Below are 21,756 nucleotides of genomic sequence, written 5' to 3'. Positions count from 1 at the left end.
GATAATACCCTACTTATCTTCGTATTTTGTTTGAACTACGGAATTTGTCATCCGATTACCCTAGTCACACTATCTATCTTATTGCTCATAATTGCATGATGAGTCACGAGCATCAAACGATAACTATCTGCACATAACCTGTTGTTGCCTTGTGTATTTTACCATCTCAGAGTCCTTAAATATGGTTCTCTAGTTGCTTCCAGTCAGCATAATCTTGTAATAAGATAACCGGACATGCTGCAAACATATACCTATGCCAGGAGGAATCTAATTTTAAAGTGTTTCTCCATTCGTTGCCCCTTTCCTTGCTAATCTAAAAAGTAAACATGTACGGGTACATGCCTTATATTGTCACGAAGTTCACTTTTACGCTCTGTGAAAGTTCACCTTATATTGTCACGAAGTTCAGTTCGTCAATTACAAGGTGAAAACCCACCGGAGGTGCAACATATTAGCTGGAAATTGATTTTTACCTCTTTCTTTGATCTATAATTTCTATTTTCTCTGCCTGTCTTTGCTTTACTAAAAATCTTTGTAAAAATTGCCTAGAAGCAGTTTGTGAATTTGTGAACCGCTGGAGATTTTTACATTTTTCTTTTCAGCGAGGTTTTGTCAACTCCTTGAAATGCATCGATGGAGACTTAATGCTATGTATTTTCTTGTTCTAATTGATTTGCTGGTTGGTTGGTAGCTCGCGACTTTTATTGATAAGAATGGATTTATTTTAGAAGTTCAGAAACTTTTAAATCCGAAGTCCAGTTCTACTCATGCTATGAGTTTGTGTTGTCCTTTCCAGGAAGTTCACTTGTCATGCCCTAGGGCTCTCGTCTCACAGTAACAGCCAACAGGGGATGCCCGGGTAGAGGTCGGTGCCCTTATCTGAACTTCTTCCTTGCTCCTTATTCAGAACATTGCAATAGTTCCGATCTACTTTGAGGATGTATGCTATTATAGGAGTAGACGCCTTGTTAAAAATGTTCTCTTGGCGTGTATGAAAAAGTTCATTTCTTTCATAGGGATTTTACAGCATCGAGCGGTTCACTTGTTAACTTTGAGTAGTTCAATTAGGCTACAAAGAAGTTCCCGGTCCTGTAGAAAAAAAACAATGTTTGAGTAGTTAACCTGCATCGATGCGAGTCCGGCGATGCCCAACCCGGGAGTTCACATGCATATCCACGGGATTTCACACACGCGCCCGCCCTCCATCGACCAATTTTTGAGATGTAAATTTTTCTCTTCTTGTTCTTGAATAGTGGTCAGATTTATATAGCTAAAAAATCATAGTGATGTGCTTGCAGATTGTGTGTTAGATTTTTATTTGGGCAAAATATTCTGGGTACTTGCACTTCGCCCGTAATAATTTCACTCTTTGATTTTCTACTAAATGCACTTCACATGTTGTTGTCAAGTTCCCTTCTATGATTCAAGTTTTTTTTTGTCAGGGAGTTCACTTTTCTCTCTTGAGATTCACTCCGTTTACTTTTATAAAAAGGAAGTCCACCTATTAAGATAGAGTGGTTCGCTTAAAAAATAAATGATATTCCACTTCTAAAGGGAATACCACGAAAACAGATATTGTTTTCTCTAGTTCTCCATTGGAATGTAAATGATAGAGTTAGTTTCGTGTATATTTCACTTTTGTTGGACAGTTCACTTTGCACATAAGTGGAAGCTCATGTACATCGTGAATGTTCATTTCATTCATCTATGAAACAAACTAAATGGTCATAGTGAGTTCATTTGGTGTAAAAGGGAAGTTCACTCTGCAAATAAAATGAATTTCATTTGAACAAAATGCATGTTACTGAAATGGAGGCGCTCGGAGCAATCTTGTTTTGCTATATAAAAGCATTATCTACTATTTCTTTTCCTCTTGACCATCTATCACTGTTTACTAGTATCCTTATGCTGTCTTTTTTCTGTATAGTAGAGGAACACTACTTGATCGAGCCTCCTATGCTATATCTAAGATGTGGAATGATGATCTGGTAATACTCCATGGGGATTTGAATGCTAAACTTAAGATAATTATCTAGTAAACTATGCACATGCATTCATGATTCTGTACTAGTTCCCTATTCTTATGTTGTCATACTCATTCTTAACACTAAGAAAGATCTATATGTTGCCCAGAGCCCTCTATACAAATTGATATCAGAGAAAAAATGTAGAACAAGTTTACATTTTTTTCTGCAACAAATTGAGCATTACTGATCTCAAAATTAGCTGAAACCTAAAAAGCTTCACAAGTGTGCACTTGATTTTGTTAGGCTTGAAATAAATAATATATCAGGGCAGACAACTAGTAGTTCAGAAAGCTTCACAAGCGTGCACTTATCCAGAAGCATTCTTTATCCTTTGTGTCAATGACTTATAGGTGTTTGTTATAATGCCTAAGTGATCTGATACAAGCTTAATAATTATGTAATTGGAATAGATGAAACAGCAGTTCCAAAATTCTCTTATGTGAGCAACTATTTGCTAACCAGCATTGATGTTTGTATACTAGTAATCAGCCTGATGTAGTTCTTTTTATATTGCAGTTTAATGTGCGATGGTGCTAGCTTGGGAGAATAAAGGGGTCTAGTGTCCACTGTCCAGTAAGCATTCAGCCGCTGCATCAACCAGGTGCCGCCGCAAGCTCGACCAAGCGTACTCTGCCCTTTCTTTAGAGCTCATCAGTTCACATTTTACAGATCATCAGTTCACGCTGTGCAGCAGTTCACTGAGGCGTTGCCCTCAACGCTGGAGCTGTGCAGCCCTGGGAGACAGAATTGTGAAGTCGGGAAAGCTATAGCTTTGAAGTTCATAGATATCTCAATTTATAGTTTTGGTTGAGAAATTGAATAAGTGATGTGAACCAGATTTGTCTTTCTATTGTTTTGTTTCTCTCGCTTTGTTAATGGTTTAGTGTTGAGACCGAATGGATGCGGTTCATTGTATGAATTTTACGAGTTCACTTTTTAAGTACCAAAAAGTACACCGTGTATACTGAAAGTTTTGTTTTTCTTGGATGATTATTTATTCACTATGTATCTTCAAGTTCACTGTTATTCTCTTGGCAGTTCATTCTTTTTTTGTAAATTGTGTTGCAGCACACAGGCACTATATTTGCATTGATTGGTTCACTGGCTTCAAATAGAAAAAGAAGTTCACCTCGTCCCCATATGAAGTTAGCTTATTTTTATTTTGGAAGTTTGTTTTGTATATTGATATTTTGTATTTTGTGATGCTGCTAGCTATTTGTTTTGTATATTGATATTATTCTGTGAAGTTCCTCTTTATTTGTTAAGAACTTCGGTTTGCATGTATGTGAAGATCCCTTATTATTAAGATTTTTGTCGAATTTGTTTCTGGAAGCTCACTTTATATATGTGTGAAAGTTCAGTATGTACGTATGTCAGTCTACTACGCATCCTGTTACCATGTGATTCATCTGAAAATATCTAATGTAAAGCACATGTATATTTTTCCTATAAATGTTAAAAACAAATGAAGTTCACTGTTTAGGCTTCCGCGGTTTGATATACAAAACATCGAAATCCACTAAGAGAAATAGAACAAAAACAAAGAAGTTCGAAAATTCCATACTTTAGTATATTTTGAACTGCTCCTAAACCATAACTTTTTTGGAAATATTCTATATGAAAATCTGCACTTTTTCATAACTTTCCAGCGATGTATAATTTGTATCATTTTGATTGAAAGTTTGAAAACTATCACAAAAGCTGAAAACAAAACCGACAATTTACATACTCCGTCAGGAAGTTCACTAGCATGTCCTGAGAAGTTCACTCTCATATTCAGGGCAGTTCAACTAGTCTGCATTTTCTGGGCGGAAATCATATGCATGAAAATCTTGTGTACAGCCTCCGGTTTCCCAAATCGACCGCCACCCCATGCAATTGGCAATGATATGACTCTATTCATACTCCAGGGTGGTGACATGCCACACTTAATCAATCTAAGTGAGACAATTTTAAAATGTTCCGAGTCGGCGTTGCATCCGATTGTGGGTATTTCTGAAATTAATTATAAACAGTTTGGAATTTTGAAAAATGTTCAACATGAAAAAGTTTCGCTTAATCAATATCTATCCAACGACATATCAGTTGTAATAATCCGACAAGCGGTTAAAAATTACAACCTAAGAAACCGTTAAAAAAACGTGAAGTTTGGAAAAATAGGAACAACCATTTTCAAATCTGCTCTTAAACCGTGACGAATTTGGGAAAATGTTCAACATGAAAAAGTTTCGCCTACTTAATAGCTTTCCAACGACATATCACTTCCATCAATCCGACAAACGGTTTAAAAACCAGAGCCAAACAAGTTCAGTAAAATCGAGAAATCCGTGAAAACATAGTTTGGCATATTTAAAATTAGTTTTAAATCATACATAATTTCGAAAACAAATAGAAACAAAAAAGATGCGAAATTTGTATATCTTTCCAACGCCATATCATATGCGTCATTCTGATAAGAGGTTCAAAAATTGGCCGCAAAATACTGTCCGCCAAAACACATGAAAATCTGGTGTTCCGCCAGGAAGTTCACTTCCCTGCAGCGGGAAGTTCAGAAAGGGTTCGAGAATAGTTATTCTCGAACTGGTTCGAGAATAGCAGACCTATATATATATATATATATATATATATATATATATATATATCGACGCGGATTTGCTACCATGGTGGCTAGCTATGCACCCATCACTGGCCATTGGATATAGTGTGCAAGAAAATCAAGGGATCAAGATTTCAATGACTACCAGTGGAATCACCTAACGGAATATGTTGGGGCGTTTCCAGCCGTTAGCATGCTGGCAAGAATTGATAGCTGTATTCTACAATGTAGAATCTGAGCAAATGTTGCTCCAACCTCGACTGTAATACAAATTAATCTACGTTATAGAATACACATGATGAAGCAACGTTTGGAAATACACATGATGAATCTACGTTTGAGAATACAGGTACATGATGTCTGCGTTTGTTTCTACACTCTCCTCAGTGAGGATTGGCAAAAATGGTGAACCATGCGTGTGGTTCATACAAACTGCATGTGCTATGGACCACGGGATTAACAAAAAAGCATAGTACAACGGTCGAGTACTATGGATTACTCGGTATACACATTGTTATGGTTCAGTCCGATGGTTGAGCTGCCAGTCATGATTTATGCAATATCAGTGTGCCAGCCACTGCCGCTGATTGTAGTCCGGCGATAATAGACGAAGATCTGCTGGCGCGACGCACGTACACACGAACCTCTATTGCGTCGCGATTTGCACGTACGCTCGATTCAGCTAGCACCTAATTAAGCAGCTACACAAGCAGGTCGATCGATTTCAGCTAGTTTTTCCTGTATGCACGTACCAAGCTAGCTAGTACTAGTCGATTGATTTCAGCTGGCTCATGTTGCTGCTTGGTTGGCTTGTTAAAATATGACTAGCAATGAGAGGCGCGGCACGCCGCGCAATATGGTAGCTCGTTGATGGTACTTTTTGGCGGTGGCAAACGTTTATGTGTTTTAGTTGTTTTTTTTTGTTCTTGTAGGGTGTTCCAGTTTTTTTTATGTTCAGTTGCTATGCCGTCTTATTTTTTATGGCAGCTATATATATATTGTTATTGGGTTGTGGATGGTGGTGGTGAGTGTCTTGGTAACGTTTGGTTCATAGAAAAATAAAATTATTAATTGACAACCCCTGCAAACCAATCACTCCAAAATTATGAGTCTAGAATTCACAGTTCTAGACCGTGAGTGTATTCAGAGTGATGCCGTCTTATTTATCTTCTTCTTTGTTTCAGAGGCCCGGGGTTCAACCTTCTTTTAGAAAAAATATCATTTTCCTATCGCCCCATGCGATAGATGATAGTTCTTACTTAGTTAATTTATTGATGTATATGTCTAAAAATAACAAGTCAACGTACCCAATATGAGTTTCCTGCTCCGCCACTGCATTGACGGCGACAACCATGTGAGGAAAACACATCGACGGCTATGGAGAAGCCCGACAATAGAGGCAGATGACAACCTAACAACCTGGTTGTGGCGACCTGGTGACAGTAGTGGCAACGACATAGCAACGACTCGAACGGTTGGTGCAGGTGCTTCAGTGCTTGGCAGACTTTTTCCCAAATTGCGCTTCCAGGATCTTTCGAAGTGTTCCCAGGTGGTAGCATTGAGAAAATTCAATATGTATTGAATAAATTTCAGTAAAATAGTACAATGCACACTCTTCTCAATGATATTCCCGTGAGAAGTTTAACTTGCACATTCTGCGTCATCAAGCGGGGATTCAGATGTGACAGTAAATATGGTATCAAGAATTTTTGTTCTCTCCTAAGAATGGGTCCATCGATGTTGCTATGTATTATTATGGCAACAAATGATCAGACTGAGTATGTATAAACTAAGTATGGAACGATCCTTTATCGAAAAAAAGTATGGAACGATCAGCCTGAGCATATGTAAAGTATGGAACAGAAATGTAAGCAGGCAAAGCATTGCTGATAATACATATAATTCGATTTGCAAGACACACATTGTGTGTTTACATGGTAGATCAGCACAGCGATATAGTCTTACTGTGGTTTATTACATAGATAGAAAACGCACAATAACATGGATTACTACGGTAGTGCTGAGGGATTTGTAGCATGAAAATTTGATTCATTACTAATATCATTCAAACTAAATATCAAGGAAAAATAAGAATAACATATAGATTTTAACTGACGGTGTGATTTCACATAAGAGTAACGTTACTACACATTAAAGCAAACTATGAACTTCTCATTCAAAAAGACATGGATCGGCAATCTCTTAGAAGTGATAGGAAGGAAAATAAAAATGTTCTCGCATGAAGTTACATCATCTTGATCCATTTCCGAGAAAGTATTCACTAATTAGCCATTTAAACAATGATTGCGACAAAGCCTTTCAACCAGGGTGTCCTTAAATTGCTACACCGCCTGTTGGATTCACCTGCAAAATATAATTATGTGTAACAGCATTAGTTAGAAAACTAAACCTAATAGTTCTTGATTAGTATATTACATTTTTAGAATGAGACAGTTGGACATGCAACATGAACCTCAAACACCAGCAAAAGAAATGATGTTATTATATGTATGTGTAGAAGCACATTAGAGTCATTGTGAATGACAAAGCACAGTTCGATGTCACACTTGTACCATCTAAAAAGCAACATAGTAGACATGTAAATAAAAATGCGTCAATGAAGAAAACCCCAGATGTTAAGCAACATAGCTAAAAATATATCTACACCAAAATGTATGCACCGCCGAGAAGAACAATATTTATGCAGCTCGACATATTTGAGTTTTTTTTGTTTCCAATCACCAACTGACGGTTCGAACAGGTAGACGTTTTCTGTTATAGAGAGAGAGAGAGAGGCCTCCACTCACCGATAAACCTTTTTAAATTGCTTAGCCAATACCCGCAACTTTTTGATTAACTATACCTGATGTAGCTAGCAATTAACATCCATAGAAGCGACATGCAATACAACAAATCTGTTGAGTATCTTTAACAAATTGATTTATTTTGAAAGATTAATTCTTAATTTAATAGTAAGGAAATCTATTCACTAATTGAACGCCTTAAGTTGATTATCTCGGACAAAAAAAAGGAGGACATCTTGATACATAAACAGGTTGCCTTAATTCCTCAAGCAATCAAATAAATTTGACTCTGTATACTTGGTTGAATTGTTGCAGTACATACCTTTAACAGGAAGCTGTGTGCATTTCGAAGTTTGCCATTTTGAAAGATACTTTATGTGCATGCTATCACTGTAGGACCCTGAAAAACCGAAACCACCACTCGTGCATCTTTCAGTAATACATCAAATGGTTTATGTGCCAGTGAAGTTGCGGGAATTAGATCTGAAAGAAAAAAACACGAAGGACTGTATCACAAAAGGAACTAATAGATGAAGAATCAGAAAAAAAATGGCTACCTCAAGTTTAAATCTGGAGGAACTGCTTGTGAGTCATGCTAGTCATGATTCAGATGTGTAGATGAACGCGTTAACTCAGTCAAGCAAGTATTCAGTTTAGGATGCATGTATTCACTCAAGCCAATAGGAAGTCCCGAGTTTTTGTTAGATGCAAAGAGATGTACCAGATTTGGCTACATGGTGTCATAGCAGTCCACACATTTAACCATCTATACACATGCTCTTGACTCCTGAGAGATTTGGCAGAATAATCAAGAGCTCATCTGCAGGATATTGTAGTGGTAAAGAACTCATACTATTTTTAGTTATATAGAATACTCTAAATCATGAAGAAGTTAGTTAATATTTGCAGTAATACATCCCTGTTCTGTTGCAGTAAGGACATGTAATCAGGTTATTTAACATAGCAATCTTTATATGATGTATAATGGATTGATAGGGAGCAGTAAATACCCATCGTTCTCTCACATAGCTATTTCTGTAGCTCTTCCTAGGAATTATTTCTTAGCAGATATTTCTGCACTATTGGTATGAAGAATTAGACTCAGAACAACTTGTGCCTTTATATAATATACTGACCAATCTGTTTGAGCAGATCCCAAGCTGCGTTTAGTAAGAACAAAAACTAATAACAATGATTTTGTTCATGTGACTAAGGCCGGACTGAGATGTTGATGAAAAATCTTCAACTGAAATTTAAGAATGAATAAGACAAACCTGCAAGAGAAATATCTATAAGCCTCAAAACTTCAGTGGAAAGATGATAACGATTTAATGTTCAGAAAAATAGGTCAATGAGTTCTTAATGTGAAAATTTTATCAATCAATTTGGAATAAACCCTCCAGAAAGTAATTCTCTCGTATTCAATGGGTACAAAGAGAAAATATATATGTTGGAAAATTGCACAGTCCCATGTATTACAAAGGTCTGATCACAATTGAGAAAGATAAAATAACCTTATTGTTGACAAAGGAAGCTAAAATAACCAAATCGGAGAATTTTGGTGTATGACCATTAAGGAATAAGCTAACATTCAGGACAATGGATCGACTTCCGGCCATCACATGGATGCAGTAGGAGAGTTCAAAAATGGCACTTAGTGCAGATATTTGTTTAACAGGGACTCATATATGATTATAAACTCAAGCGATTAGAATTAGCCAATATTCTTACAATCATTAATGATAAAATCCGTATGCGGGCTGTCAGGTCGTTACTCAACACATATCAGAGATGGAGATGCATTGAATTAGTAATCAAAATAAGAACATCCCGGTAAAATATACATGCATACGGAATCAATCCATCTATGTCTCAAAAAGATGTTTTTTTTCTTCTAAAGATGGATAGCCCTCTATATTTTTGTCACCTCTGAACATTTGTATAAGAACCACTGCACATAAAATGTATGTAGAGTCCATTGGCTGAACTCCAGCAGTTCACATGAACCAAAACTATATCTACGCAGAATACTATGAGAATGCTAAAACTACACCTTCTATTCATCTTAACTTCTGAATTCGAGGCACAGCTTTACTCAATCAACTTCCTAATTAAATGCAGAGCCAACCATTTATCTAGCAAGGAAAAAGATACCTTAACCTTCCTCGTGATTGCAACTTTGTAACTGCCTCCAATTGGATCTTCCCTGTCTATTGTTCTCTGAAAAATTGCAAATTAATATGCACATATTCAGACTAATTGCAAGATCAACTCTCCATCCATGATACTAAATTTGAAATGAACTTATTAGAATCCTAAAAAATGTCGTATATACATTATTAGTAAATAAAGGGAGATATCTTCCTATTACTAATTCTTTCTTGCTTTTTCTATTGCCATTTTCACAATAACTACAGCAGTACACATACCCAAAGCCATCACCCCTGAAACAGTTAAGACATTGCTAAGATTTCAAAAGAAAAAAATTGGTTTGCATGATTGAGTGGCTCAAATGTAGCAATCATGTTGCACAATCTGTTGTATCTCGTATGCACCGTATCACAACCACACTGGAAAGTAGTATCATTGTAAGATGAAACATGCCATTTAGCAAAGTAGCTTCTATGAATAGCCTCCTACTATATCTTTTTGGCTGTCCTCATTGCTCAATCCTCTTTGGACCGTTCCGAGACCCTGCTTGTGGGACTCCAAACCCCTGCTGAACTGCATCCACTTCTGACAAATCCTAACTGAGTTAGAGTTCAGGGGGCTACAACGTACATTGCAGCACCACGCGGCTGGCTCCCGTGGTCGTCGCCTCCAAGCCCTGCTCGCCACGACTTAAGCCGCAAAACCATTGCTCCTTTCTCCCTCCAAGTCAACCACCTTCAGAAGCCCCTCAACCCCGGCGGTATGTCTACCAAACATACACCACTCCTGCAGACGGCGCTCTTGCTGACAAGGTATCAACTTGTCAATGCCTATGAATTGTAGGCTAGGGTTTAGTTAGAAGTAGAGGGCAAGTAGATCTCGAAGGTTTCAGCCGAAAAGTACTCGACGATTATGAAAATTAGGGTTTGTAGACAATGATTCGATGATCTCTTCGTCCCTCGACTCCCCCTTTATATAGGAGGCGGAGCCGAGGGTTTCGTTTTGTACAAGTTACAGAGTCCGGGACGGTTTCTAACTTATCCCGCCAGATTACAAATAGCACTTCCTATTACAACTCTAACTTTCCTTAATATATCTTGGACTCCCGAATCTTCTTATTCTTCGGGTAGTGGGCCTTCAGTAAACCCCGGGTACTATCTTCGGCAAGCCCATTTGGGATGCCTATGTCAGTAGCCCCCGAGATTTTGCTTGAATCGTAGAGTCAGGGAAAATCTCCACTGTTTATTTTTATTCGAGAGCTTTAACTTTTTTTATATTTCTTCATATAAAATTCTATATTGTACAGGGATAATGGTAATTGGGGCTAGTTCATCTGACGGATCAGGTACTAGTTAACTGCTCTAGTGGCAATCCGCAAAAACCTACTTCAAGATCACGTCCCTGGACATGATCTCGGGATACTTGGTGCAAACTTCGACGAGTGCCGCTTAAGGTCTTACCATTCTGCCGAGTCCCAGTCAAATTTATCGAGTACCTAACGCGTCCGTTAGGATTTTTCTTCGTATCTGTTGATACGGATAAAAGTAGCAGAGCGCAGTCTTCGGCGATGCCACGCCCAGCAGAACGGATCTGGGGTCTTACCTTCGCAAATTTGCGGCATTCAGAAATTGATCGCAACTTTGGCGTTCTGAGAATATATTGTCGAGTGCTTTTCCGGTTGTTGGAATGGCACATTTTATCGAGTCAAATATGACTTATATTGCTCTCCCGATGGGAGTATATGTAGAGTTAATTATAACTCGAAATATACTCTCTTGCTTTTCGATCTTTTTTCTTTTTTAATTTCATCGGGCACGCGAACAGCGTTCCCGATGGGAGTAGCCCCCGAGGCTACAGCCAAGAACTTGTGCTTGGTTGTAGGCTCAACATTTTAGTCCACCTTGTCGCTATATTGTCATTATTTCCCGATATAATTTTCTGTTCATCTCTCGGGTGCGCGAACAGCGCTCCCGATGGGAGTAGCCCCCCACAATTTCTACATTGCCATACTCGAAATTTTACTTTTATCAAAGTAGCCCCCGAGCATTTGGGCAAAAACTTGTATTTGACCAAAGGCTCCCGAAGTATTCAAATAACTTCTCCTGTCGCCAATCTTCTTTTATTTTTCTTGTCGGCACGCTTCCCTTAGTCAAATTCACTTCATCTCTATTAATAGTCGGGATTTTTCTGCCTTGTAGGTCCATTGTTTCCACCACGTTGACACGTCGTGCAAGTGGGGGACACACGTCCTCCGCTTTTCCTGGCGCACGTACGGTAACGCCTGTTTTATTCCATCTCAGTAAAAATACCTTTTTATCCTTTTATCTACAAGATCTTTTTTCACCACACGATTTCTTCATCCAACGGTGCATTGCTTCGCCCGATTCCTATATAAACCTTTCTTCAACCTCGGTTCACTCCTTCGCTTGCGCCGCACATCTGTTCCTCTTTGCAAAAACTTCCCCTGCGCCCAACTCTCTTTAATCTTCCGCACGCACGAACGTTGCTTTTCCAGTGCCGTTGATGCCACCGCGCACGCGACTCACTCGCCACAGTACTCCAGAGTCCAAGATGGCCGCTGAAGATCTTGAGTGGGAGAGATCTAAAATCTCCAACCAAGACATCAACATGCTGAAGAGGCTTGGCCTGATGAAGAAAGAGGACGCCATCCGCTTTCCCAGCGAAGAAAGCTACCCAAACCCTCCAATGGAGTACCGGGTTAGTTTCGTTGATCACCTCATCCGCGGCCTTTCTGCCCCAATTCACGATTTCCTCCGCGGCCTTCTTTTTGTTTATGGGATTCAACTGCACCGCGTGACCCCCAATTCCATCCTCCATATTTCTATTTTTATCACGCGTCGTGCGAAATGCTTCCTTGGAATCCCTCCTAAGCTGGGCTCTGTGGAAACGCATTTTCTGCCTCCGTCGCAATGGCTCCCACAACGCCACCTATAACATAGGCGGCGTTGTTATCTGTGTCCGAACTGACGTTGATTACTTCGACGTCAAATTTCCTGACTCCGTCCAAGGATGGCGCAAAAGGTGGCTCTACATACACGAAGAAAGTGCCAATTCTGTAGAACACAACATAATCCCTTTCGACGGAAGTGCCAAAATTCAACGCCACCGCTCCTGGGATGTTGAAGCTTCCGAAGAAGAGAAAAAGGCGACAGAAGCACTTATGTCTCGTATTCATCAGCTTCAAAATACTCGAGGCAAAGAGCTGTCTGGTGTTCAAATCACTGCCTACTTTCTTAGGATTAGAGTGCAACCTCTTCAGGCTCGCAAAAATCCCCTCTGGACGTATGCTGGTAAAAATGACGCCAATAGGCTCTCCAATGATCTTTCTGTGAAGGACTTGGAGAAGCTGATTCGAAGAATTTCCTCGCTGAGCAAGAGGGATCCTATTCCCTCCTCTTGCCGCGTGGAACCATACAGCTCCGCCAATCCTCTCCCCGAGGTAGTTTGTCTTCTCGAATTTTTATCTTGTTCCGAACTTTCCCTGCATCTCATTGTATTTGATATCTCTCTAATTTTTCTTTTGTCGCTATTTTTCTGCAGAACCATCCTACTATGGCTTCCCTTCCTCCTCTTCCTGAGGATGGAGATGTCGAGGAAAGAGCCGTTGTTGCCGATGACAACCAGGAGGCCCTCTCTTTTGTGAATGAACCCGCAGATTCTCGAAAATCTGCGGGATCTATTGAAAAGGATGCTGCCTCTGAAGGTACTACATCAGCACAATCTCCTCCTCCTGCTGTTTCTCCAAAGAACAAAAGGAAAAGGAGTGATGTCGAAGATTCCGGGACCTCCAAACCCGAAGAAGCTGCTCCTTCACCGCAAAAGGCAGCTTATGATCCATATCTCGAGAGTCTCATCAGTTCGTGAGTTCCCTGTCTCTCTTTTTATTTTTCTACTCGAAGAATTTTTGTCTGTCTTGCTTTTTATGCTGCCACCCTTTTACCACAGTGATGATGATGAAGAAACACCAACTTTGGATGTGGCTGCTCGAACGAGTACGTCACATACTCTAGTTGTTTCGGAACCGCCAGTTGACGGAGAGGAATCCTCGCCTCCTCAACAAAACGTCGGCGCGTCTACTCCTCCTTCAAGCCCCCTTGTTCCTTCGCCAAAAAGAGCAAGGACTGAAATGATTCCGGAACCGAGTCTCCAATTGAGTAGCTCTTCTAACCCTCTCTTGGATGATGTAAGTTCTCAATACTCTTGTCACTATGTACTTCCTCTGTTTGCTTCTGTATGCCATTATATTTTCCTCATACCGAAATTTTCTTTCTTTGTCCCCTTCTTTTCTTAACAGCCCATGATCAAAGAGCTTATTCGCATCGGTGCTCAATTCATTGGGTACCGTGAGTATGCCAACAGAACTGAAGGTAACAACCTTTATACTTACCGTTCTTTCTGACTTTTGCTCCTGTTGTTTGTCGCAATTTTTTGATCTTTCCTTCTTTTTTTTTTATCTCGACAGAGAAACTTGCAGAGGCCAATAAACGTGCCGACGCACTTGCTCAAAAACTGGAGCAAAGTGAGGCGGCTCGCAAGAAAGCCGAACTTGTTGCTAGCGAAGCTAAATCCGAGGCTGATAAAGCCAGAGCAAAAGCTGCTAGTGTCGAGGAACTGCAGAAAAGACTTGAGGGTGCTGAATCTGCTTTAAACGAGCATAAAGCTGCACAAGCTGCTCGTGAGCAGGGGATCCTCAAGCGTCTGAAATCACAAAGTCGACGTATTGCAAGTAATATTATCGATCCCTTCTATTTTTTAGTGGACTTCTTGTTTCTTGTTTTTTGATTAATGTTTTGTTTCCTGTGGCAGCTCAAACAAACCAAGATTTTGATCTGGAGAATCCCGACAATGACCCTCTCCTTGACGCACTTTCTTATCTGGAGCTTCATGGGTCCGAAATTCGTGAAGGCGTGGCAAATGCTAGTGCAGGATTGTCGTCGCTGTTCCCCTACTTCTTCCCGAAGAAAGAGGAACCCCCGACTTTCCTTGCCCTTGCCAAGAGCTTCAATTCATCAGAAGACCTTGGACTGAAGGTGCGTCAGGAAAACATGAAGATTGCTGTCGAGAGCACCTTGTTGCCTCGGTTGCTGACGGTCAACGAGGCTCGTTGATTGGATGAAAGTTGGCGACACCGATCAAATAGAGCAATCGAGATGGAGGTCGCTGATTAAGGCAGCCAAGCCCAACGCGAAGAAAATCTTGGCATATCTCGGGGTCAAGCCAGCTTCGACTCCTAACTCATCGAGGCCGGAGGTCTAGTTGCATGCCTCCTTGTTTTTTCTTTCTCGTTTCTTTTGCTCTTGTCGCCAAAGTAGTTAGTTGGCGATACGTACTTCTTTAGCTCCACTGTAAGGTCTTTGTAACTATCCCGAAAGATTAATGAAAACTCTATCTTTGCTTGTTGATTAATATTGTCTTGTTTTATTAAATTTCAGTTGGTATTTGATAACTATACTCCATCTTCCGCTCCTTCCAATATTTCGCCTTCTTCTTCTCGCTCAAGGAGAGCTCTTGCTGATACTACACCTGTCCAAGATTCCTTGCCGCAAGAATTGGATGAACTTCGGCAGCAACTTCAGTATGCGAAGAAGCAAACACTTGCGATGATGGAAAAGTCTCGTAAGTTATCTGAAGCCGAAAAAATTGCACTTCAGCAAGCTCGCGAGGCCGTGGCTGCTAGGGAAATTGCTGCTTCCGAGGCTGAAAAGTCGACTGGTCGAGAAAATTTCATGCTCGAGTTAATGAATGAGGCCAGTGCGGATATGTCGGGTATGCTTGTTTCATCCTCAATATCTTCCGTCTTCATTCTACGTCTCTTAAAGTTTTCTGCTCCTTTATTTAAATAGGTTCCTTTACTGATGTTGTTGCCGAAGAAGAGAGGGTAAATACTAGGACAAACCTCCTTGTTAACCTTTCCCTTGATCATGGTTCTCTGTTTTGGGCTACCCCAGAGAGGACCCGCCAGATTGTCAGATTTCAGGATCGCGCCTCTCAAACTCGCGACTTCCTTGACTTCTGTACCAAGACCCTGTCTATGGTTTATAACTCCATGTTTCCTCGGAACGTTCCACCAAAAACTCTTCCCGAGTTAATGGAGAAATTTAAGGATGCCCGCAGGATCCATGACTTTGTCAGAGCTCAATTGGTAGCTGGCGCCAGATTTGCCCTTATCATGCTTCATATCTGCCACTCAAAGCTGGACCTGACCCAAGTTGTTGCGAAGGTTCACGAGAAGGTACGGCGCCGAAGAGTTGGTGTCGATCGTATTAACACGAAGGTTTCGCCTATAGCTGAAGAAATGATTGAAGACCTTCTTCGGATGGATGCCGATTTTTTTGCAGATGGTCATTATGCTGATTTTCTTGGCGCTGCTCCTGAAGAAAACAGAATTACCCTTGATGATATACTGAATCATGACTAATTATTTTCCTTTGGTAGATAATTCTTCTTTGTAAATCATGATTGTGATTATATTGTGAAGCAAACATCACATTTCTATATTTGTCTAGCCCCCGAGTGTTTTCGGTGGCTATTCACTGTATTTGTATAATGCGAGGTTTTGAACCAAGGCATTTATTCAATATGTAGTTTTGGCGAATATCAGTCCCCGAGCTTCTTTGTTGAGTACTATTTTGTATTGTTATTGACTCACGAGGTATTTTAATACCAAGGCAAGGTTTTTCTTTTTTCGAGGAACTATATTGAAATTCGTCGGGTTGGGGATTTTGAGCATGTCGATGAGGAAAAAGCTATATTGACACTATCTTTATTATATTGCAGCACCGCGAGCCCGCCTCATTAAAAACCTTTCCCGGCCCCACTCGGTGCCCCGAAAAAGGAAAAGAGTGCGTCTGAAAACTCGCGGGCGTTTCAGTACATTGAAGTTTTACAAGGACTATTTTTTAACTCTAGGCGTAGAACCGCCTGAGTTGCGCCACGTTCCAGGGATTTTGCTCCTCCACCCCTGTCTTCTTGTCCTTTATCCTGTACGCTCCTCCTCCGATTACTTCCGTGACAATGTAAGGGCCAAGCCATGGTGACTCGAGTTTTTCATGACTTTTTTGCGTGAGCCGAAGAACTAGGTCTCCCACCTGAAAAGATCTTGGCCGCAAACGTCGACTGTGGTAATTCTTCAAGTCCTGTTGATATTTGGTTACCCTTGATAATACTTCGTCTCGAGCTTCGTCGAGTGCGTCTACGTCGTCTTCCAATGCTATCTTGGAAGTTTCTTCATTATACTCTGTGACTCTGGGGGAGTCGTGCTCTATTTCTATTGGTAGTACTGCCTCTGCTCCATGGACCAGGAAAAACGGGGTCTCCTGTGTCACTGTATTTGGTGTTGTTCGGATGCTCCACAATACACTTGGTAATTCTTCTGGCCAGGTATGTCGAGCTTTTTCCAGTGGTCCTAACAGGCGTTTCTTGATGCCATTGCAGATGATGCCATTGGCTTTCTCGACTTGCCCATTGGTTTGAGGATGTGCAACTGACGCAAAGTGCAACTTGATACCCACTTCTTTGCAATAATCTTTGAATTCGTGGGATGTGAAGTTACTGCCATTGTCCGTGACGATGTTGTGGGGCACTCCAAATCTGAAGACGAGGTCTTTTATGAATTTTCTCGCGGATGCTCCGTCCGGTGAATTTATCGGCTTCGCTTCTATCCACTTTGTAAATTTGTCGACGACTACTAGCATGTATTCCTTTCCTCCTGGCCATGATTTGTGTAACTTGCCCACCATATCGAGTCCCCATTGTGCAAAGGGCCACGACAATGGTATTGGTGTTAGTTCTGCTGCTGGAGAGTGAGGTTTTGCGGCAAACCTTTGACACGCATCGCAAGTCCTTACTATTTCTTTGGCGTCCTCGATCGCTGTCAACCAGTAGAATCCTGCCCGAAAAACCTTGGCTGCAATGGCTCGACTGCTCGCGTGGTGACCGCATATTCCTTCGTGTACATCCTTCAGAATTATTCTTCCTTCTTCGGGTGTGACACACCTTTGCAGGACTCCTGAAATACTTCGCTTGTACAATTCTCCTTTGATCACCGTGAAAGCTTTAGAGCGTCGAATTATTCGCCTTGCCTCAACTGGATCATTGGGTATTTCTTTCCTCGGGATGTATGATATATATGCTTGCATCCAAGGAACCTGTACCATCATCACAAGCCCTTGTTCCTCTTCATCCTCCATGATTTCTGTGAGCGGTGTCGAAGTTTTCTCTTCTTTTGCTTTTTTCTGCACCTTTTTTGGCTTTGTAGATCTCTCCGCTATTTCTTCCCAAAATACTCCTGGCGGGATTGGGAGGCATTGCGACCCGATGTTTGCGAGGACGTCAGCTTCATCGTTGCTCAATCTATCGATGTGATTTACCTCGCATCCATCAAATAGTTTCTCGAGTTCATTATACACCTCCTTGTATGCTACCATGCTATCATTGACTGCGTCACATTGGTTCATAACTTGCTGAGCCACCAATTGTGAGTCGCCAAAGATTTTTAGTCGAGTTGCACCGCAAGCCTTCGCCATCTTCATCCCGTGTATGAGGGCTTCGTATTCTGCTTCATTGTTAGATGCGTTAGGGAACGTCATCCGAAGGATGTACTTCAACTTGTCGCCTTCAGGTGATATCAGTACTACTCCTGCGCCAGCTCCTTCTACTCTCTTGGACCCGTCGAAATTCATGGTCCAGGTTCTTGATAAGTCTGGGGGTCCTGTGTTTTGCAGCTCCATCCACTCTGCGATGAAGTACGGCGGAACTTGCGACTTGATTGCTTTTCTTTTTTCATACGTGATGTCCCGAGGGAAAAGTTCTATTCCCCAAAGGGAGACACGACCCGTAGCTTCTGGATTATTTAGTATATTTGACAAGGGAGCTTCATTGACCACTATGATCGGGTGTGCCGAAAAATAGTGGCGCAATTTTCTTGCTGTTGTAATTACTCCATATGCAAGTTTCTGGTACTGTGGGTACCGCTGTTTGGAAGGCGATAAAACTTCACTAATGAAATATACCGGCCTTTGCACTCCATGGAGTTTTCCTTCTTCTTCTCTTTCGACAACTAGCACCGTGCTAACCACTTGGGGTGTGGCTGCGATGTACAACAGGAGAGGTTCATTTTCCTTTGGCGCTACCAGGACTAGTGGTGTCGAGATTTTGCGTTTCAGATCCTCGAAAGCTCTATCGGCTTCTTCGTTCCACTGGAATTTCTCCCCTTGTTTTATCAAGGCGTAGAACGGTAGTGCTTTTTCTCCCAACCTGGCGACGAATCTGCTCAAAGCTGCGACTCGCCCAGTTAATTGCTGTATTTCTTTTAACTTGGTTGGCTTCCTCATCGTTACGATGGCTTGTATTTTGTCGGGATTTGCTTCAATCCCTCTTGCTGAAACTAAGAACCCAAGAAGTTCTCCTGCTGGGACGCCGAAAGAGCATTTCGTCGGGTTGAGCTTGAGGCAGAATTTGTCGAGGTTGTCGAAGGTTTCCTTCAAGTCCTCAATTAATGTTGCCCCCTTTTTTGATGTGATGACAACGTCGTCGATGTATACTTGCACATTTTTCCCAATCTGTGTTGCCAAGCACTTCTGCATCATCCGTTGATATGTTGCTCCCGCGTTTTTCAACCCGAAGGGCATTGTTTTATAACAAAATACGCCATACGGTGTGATGAACGCTGTTTTGGCTTCGTCGTCTTCTTTCAATCTGATCTGGTTATAACCAGAGTATGCATCCAGGAAGGAAAGACGTTCGCATCCTGCCGTGGAGTCGATGATTTGATCGATCCTTGGGAGGGGAAAGTGATCCTTAGGACAATGTTTATTGAGACACGTAAAGTCGACGCACATGCGAAGGACTGTCGTGTGTTTCTTCGGCACCATCACTGGGTTAGCTACCCACGTGGCTTCTGTAGATATCTCTTTGATAAAACCAGCATCTTTGAGTCGATTGATTTCTGACAGCATAGCTTTGCGGTTTGGTTCCGAAAAACGCCGCAAAGGTTGTTTGATTGGTCTCGCTAATGGATCCAAGTTTAGGTGGTGCTCGGCAAGTTCCATGGGTACTCCTGGCATGTCAGGCTGGACACCATGCGAAGATTTTCCGAGTTCTCACGGAGGAACTCGACGAGCGCGCTTTCCTATGCGATATCCATGTCGTTTGCGATAGATGTCGTCTTTTTCGGGTCTGTCGGGTGAATCCGCACCTCCTTAGAATTTTTCTCGGTATTGAAAGTTGATTCTTTATTTGGCCTTCCAACGTCCGGCAATACGTCATAATCGGTCATACTTTTTGACGCCAAATACTCAGCTTGCATCCCGAAAGTTTACGATAACCGATGAAAATCCTTGTCGCACTTATCGGCTAAGGCGAAGCTTCCTTTAACCGTGATTGGTCCCTTTGGTCCGGGCAATCTCCACAACGGTATGTATAGTGTGGTACTGCCATAAATCTAGCATATGCTTGGTCGTCCCAACAAAGCGTGGTATTGCGATGGAAAATCCACGACTTCAAATTCCAACTTCTCGATTCTATAATTTTCTCGAGTTCCAAAGCGAACGTCGAGATTGATCTTCCCCAATGGATAACTTGGTTTCTCCGGTGTGATGCCGTGGAACCTTGTGTCCGTTGGCTTCAAGTTTGCTAAGGATATGTTCATCTTCCTCAATGTATCCGCATACATAAGGTTTAAGCTGCTGCCGCCATCTATGAACACTCGAGAAACATCAAATCCCGCAATAACTGCCGCGAGAATAAGTGCTGGCCGCCACTGGTCGAGGAACTTGCTTGCGGATGATGCGCTATGGTGAAGCCAATGTCTTGTCTCGACCAATTAAGATACTCAACTTGTTGGTGGAGGCATTTTCTCTGCCATAAACACTGTCGTGAGATTACTTTCTGAGCTCTATTGGACGGCCTTCCCTTCGAATCATCGACACCGCTCCATTTGAGTTAGGATCGACATAAGGTGGTGGTGGAGGTGCTGCCGCTATTCTGAGCTGATGCCGATTGTCGTCTGTAATCGCGGGAGGTGGTGGCAGGTGAATCTCGCTCCTGGGCTCCCGAGGATTTCTCTGTGCTGCTCGAGCGTTAGCGTTCTCTGCATATCTAAACATTGCCTGAAAATTTCGACAGTCTTTTCGCGAGTGCCCCGACTCGTCTTTTCCGTTCGTTGTCGAGGAAAAAATGCATCTGGCACGGTCCGTTCATCATTTCTTCGGGGGACACGAAAGGCCTTGGGAACCTAGGCCCGCTATTTTGCTTGTTGCAAGAGTCGTCCCTGTTATCGCCTCGCTGCTCCATTGCTTCTGCGATAATCATCTCTATTGTTTCCTCCTGTGTTTGCCCGAAAACCTGTCGAAATTTGCCCTGGGGCGTCATAGTTCGAATGCTGCCGAGGAAATCGTCGCCTCGGTTGGTAATTTCGACCACGGTCCTCCTCGCGGCGACTGTGTCGTTTGTTGTGGACAGCATCTTCTCCATCTGCCCATCTCGTTTGCTATCTCCATTAACGCGGATACTTGTCTTTGGATTGGTCCTTCCCAAGTCCTCGACAAAATCTCCACGCCGATTCCTGCGACAAACGCATCTATTGCTCTCTCGTCGGATATATTTTCTCGCAGAGTTTTTGATGATGTTCCACCTTTGGATGTACTTTCTCATTGGCTCATCTGGCTTTTGTCGACATGCTCTTAACTCTTCTAACGACGCAGGTTTTTTGCACGTGGATCTGAAGTTCTTGATGAATACGTCCTCAAAACTTTCCTAGCTGTCGATAGATCCCGGAGTGAGTTTCTTTATCCAAGATCGTGCGGCTCCACTCAAATGCACCTGGATGCTTTGCATAGCTGTTGCCCTGGTTCCTCCTGTGAGCTTCACTGTCTCGAGATAATCAACTAGCCAATCCTCTGGATCTTGAAGGCCGTCAAACTTCTTGAAGTTGTCGGGTAACTTGAATCCTGAAGGGACTCGAGTTTTTCGGACTCTCCTCGTGAAGCATGGTAAGCCGCACATATCTTCGTCGTTAAGCTCCGGAGATTGCCGATGATCCCTTCTGCTTTGCCGCGCTCTATCGACCCTTGCTTGTGCTTCTTGTGTCTCTTGCTCCGCTTGGTCCTTCAGGGGCTGCCGCCGTTGTTGCTGCAGGTCGTGGACTATTTTGCCTTGC

At 41.9% G+C, this 21,756-nt stretch overlaps 2 long non-coding RNA genes across 6 annotated transcripts; one reads left to right on the top strand and one right to left on the bottom strand.

Moving 5' to 3' along the window:
* Window positions 1–715: 715 nt before the first annotated feature.
* Window positions 716–2,997, top strand: LOC124683642. 3 transcript variants are annotated; one of them, XR_006996763.1, is made up of 3 exons: window positions 716–865; window positions 1,931–1,988; window positions 2,544–2,997. It is a non-coding gene; the product is annotated as an uncharacterized LOC124683642 (long non-coding RNA). The 3 variants fall into 3 exon arrangements; XR_006996764.1 differs by having other exon boundaries at window positions 1,928–1,988; XR_006996765.1 differs by lacking the exon at window positions 1,931–1,988.
* A 3,777-nt stretch (window positions 2,998–6,774) lies between these two features.
* On the bottom strand, window positions 6,775–10,377 carry LOC124693477. Of its 3 annotated transcripts, none has more exons than XR_007000034.1 (4): window positions 9,582–10,377; window positions 7,985–8,701; window positions 7,750–7,910; window positions 6,775–6,987 (listed from the first exon to the last, which is right to left on the bottom strand). It is a non-coding gene; the product is annotated as an uncharacterized LOC124693477 (long non-coding RNA). The 3 variants fall into 3 exon arrangements; XR_007000033.1 differs by having other exon boundaries at window positions 7,750–8,701; window positions 9,582–9,647; window positions 10,209–10,377; XR_007000032.1 differs by having other exon boundaries at window positions 7,750–8,701.
* Window positions 10,378–21,756: the final 11,379 nt, after the last annotated feature.

This window comes from Lolium rigidum, chromosome 1 (genome assembly GCF_022539505.1).
Source record: "Lolium rigidum isolate FL_2022 chromosome 1, APGP_CSIRO_Lrig_0.1, whole genome shotgun sequence".
Classification (NCBI taxonomy): Eukaryota; Viridiplantae; Streptophyta; class Magnoliopsida; order Poales; family Poaceae; genus Lolium; species Lolium rigidum.
Note: the sequence above shows the minus strand (reverse complement) of the source record. Positions and strands in the feature narration are given on the sequence as shown.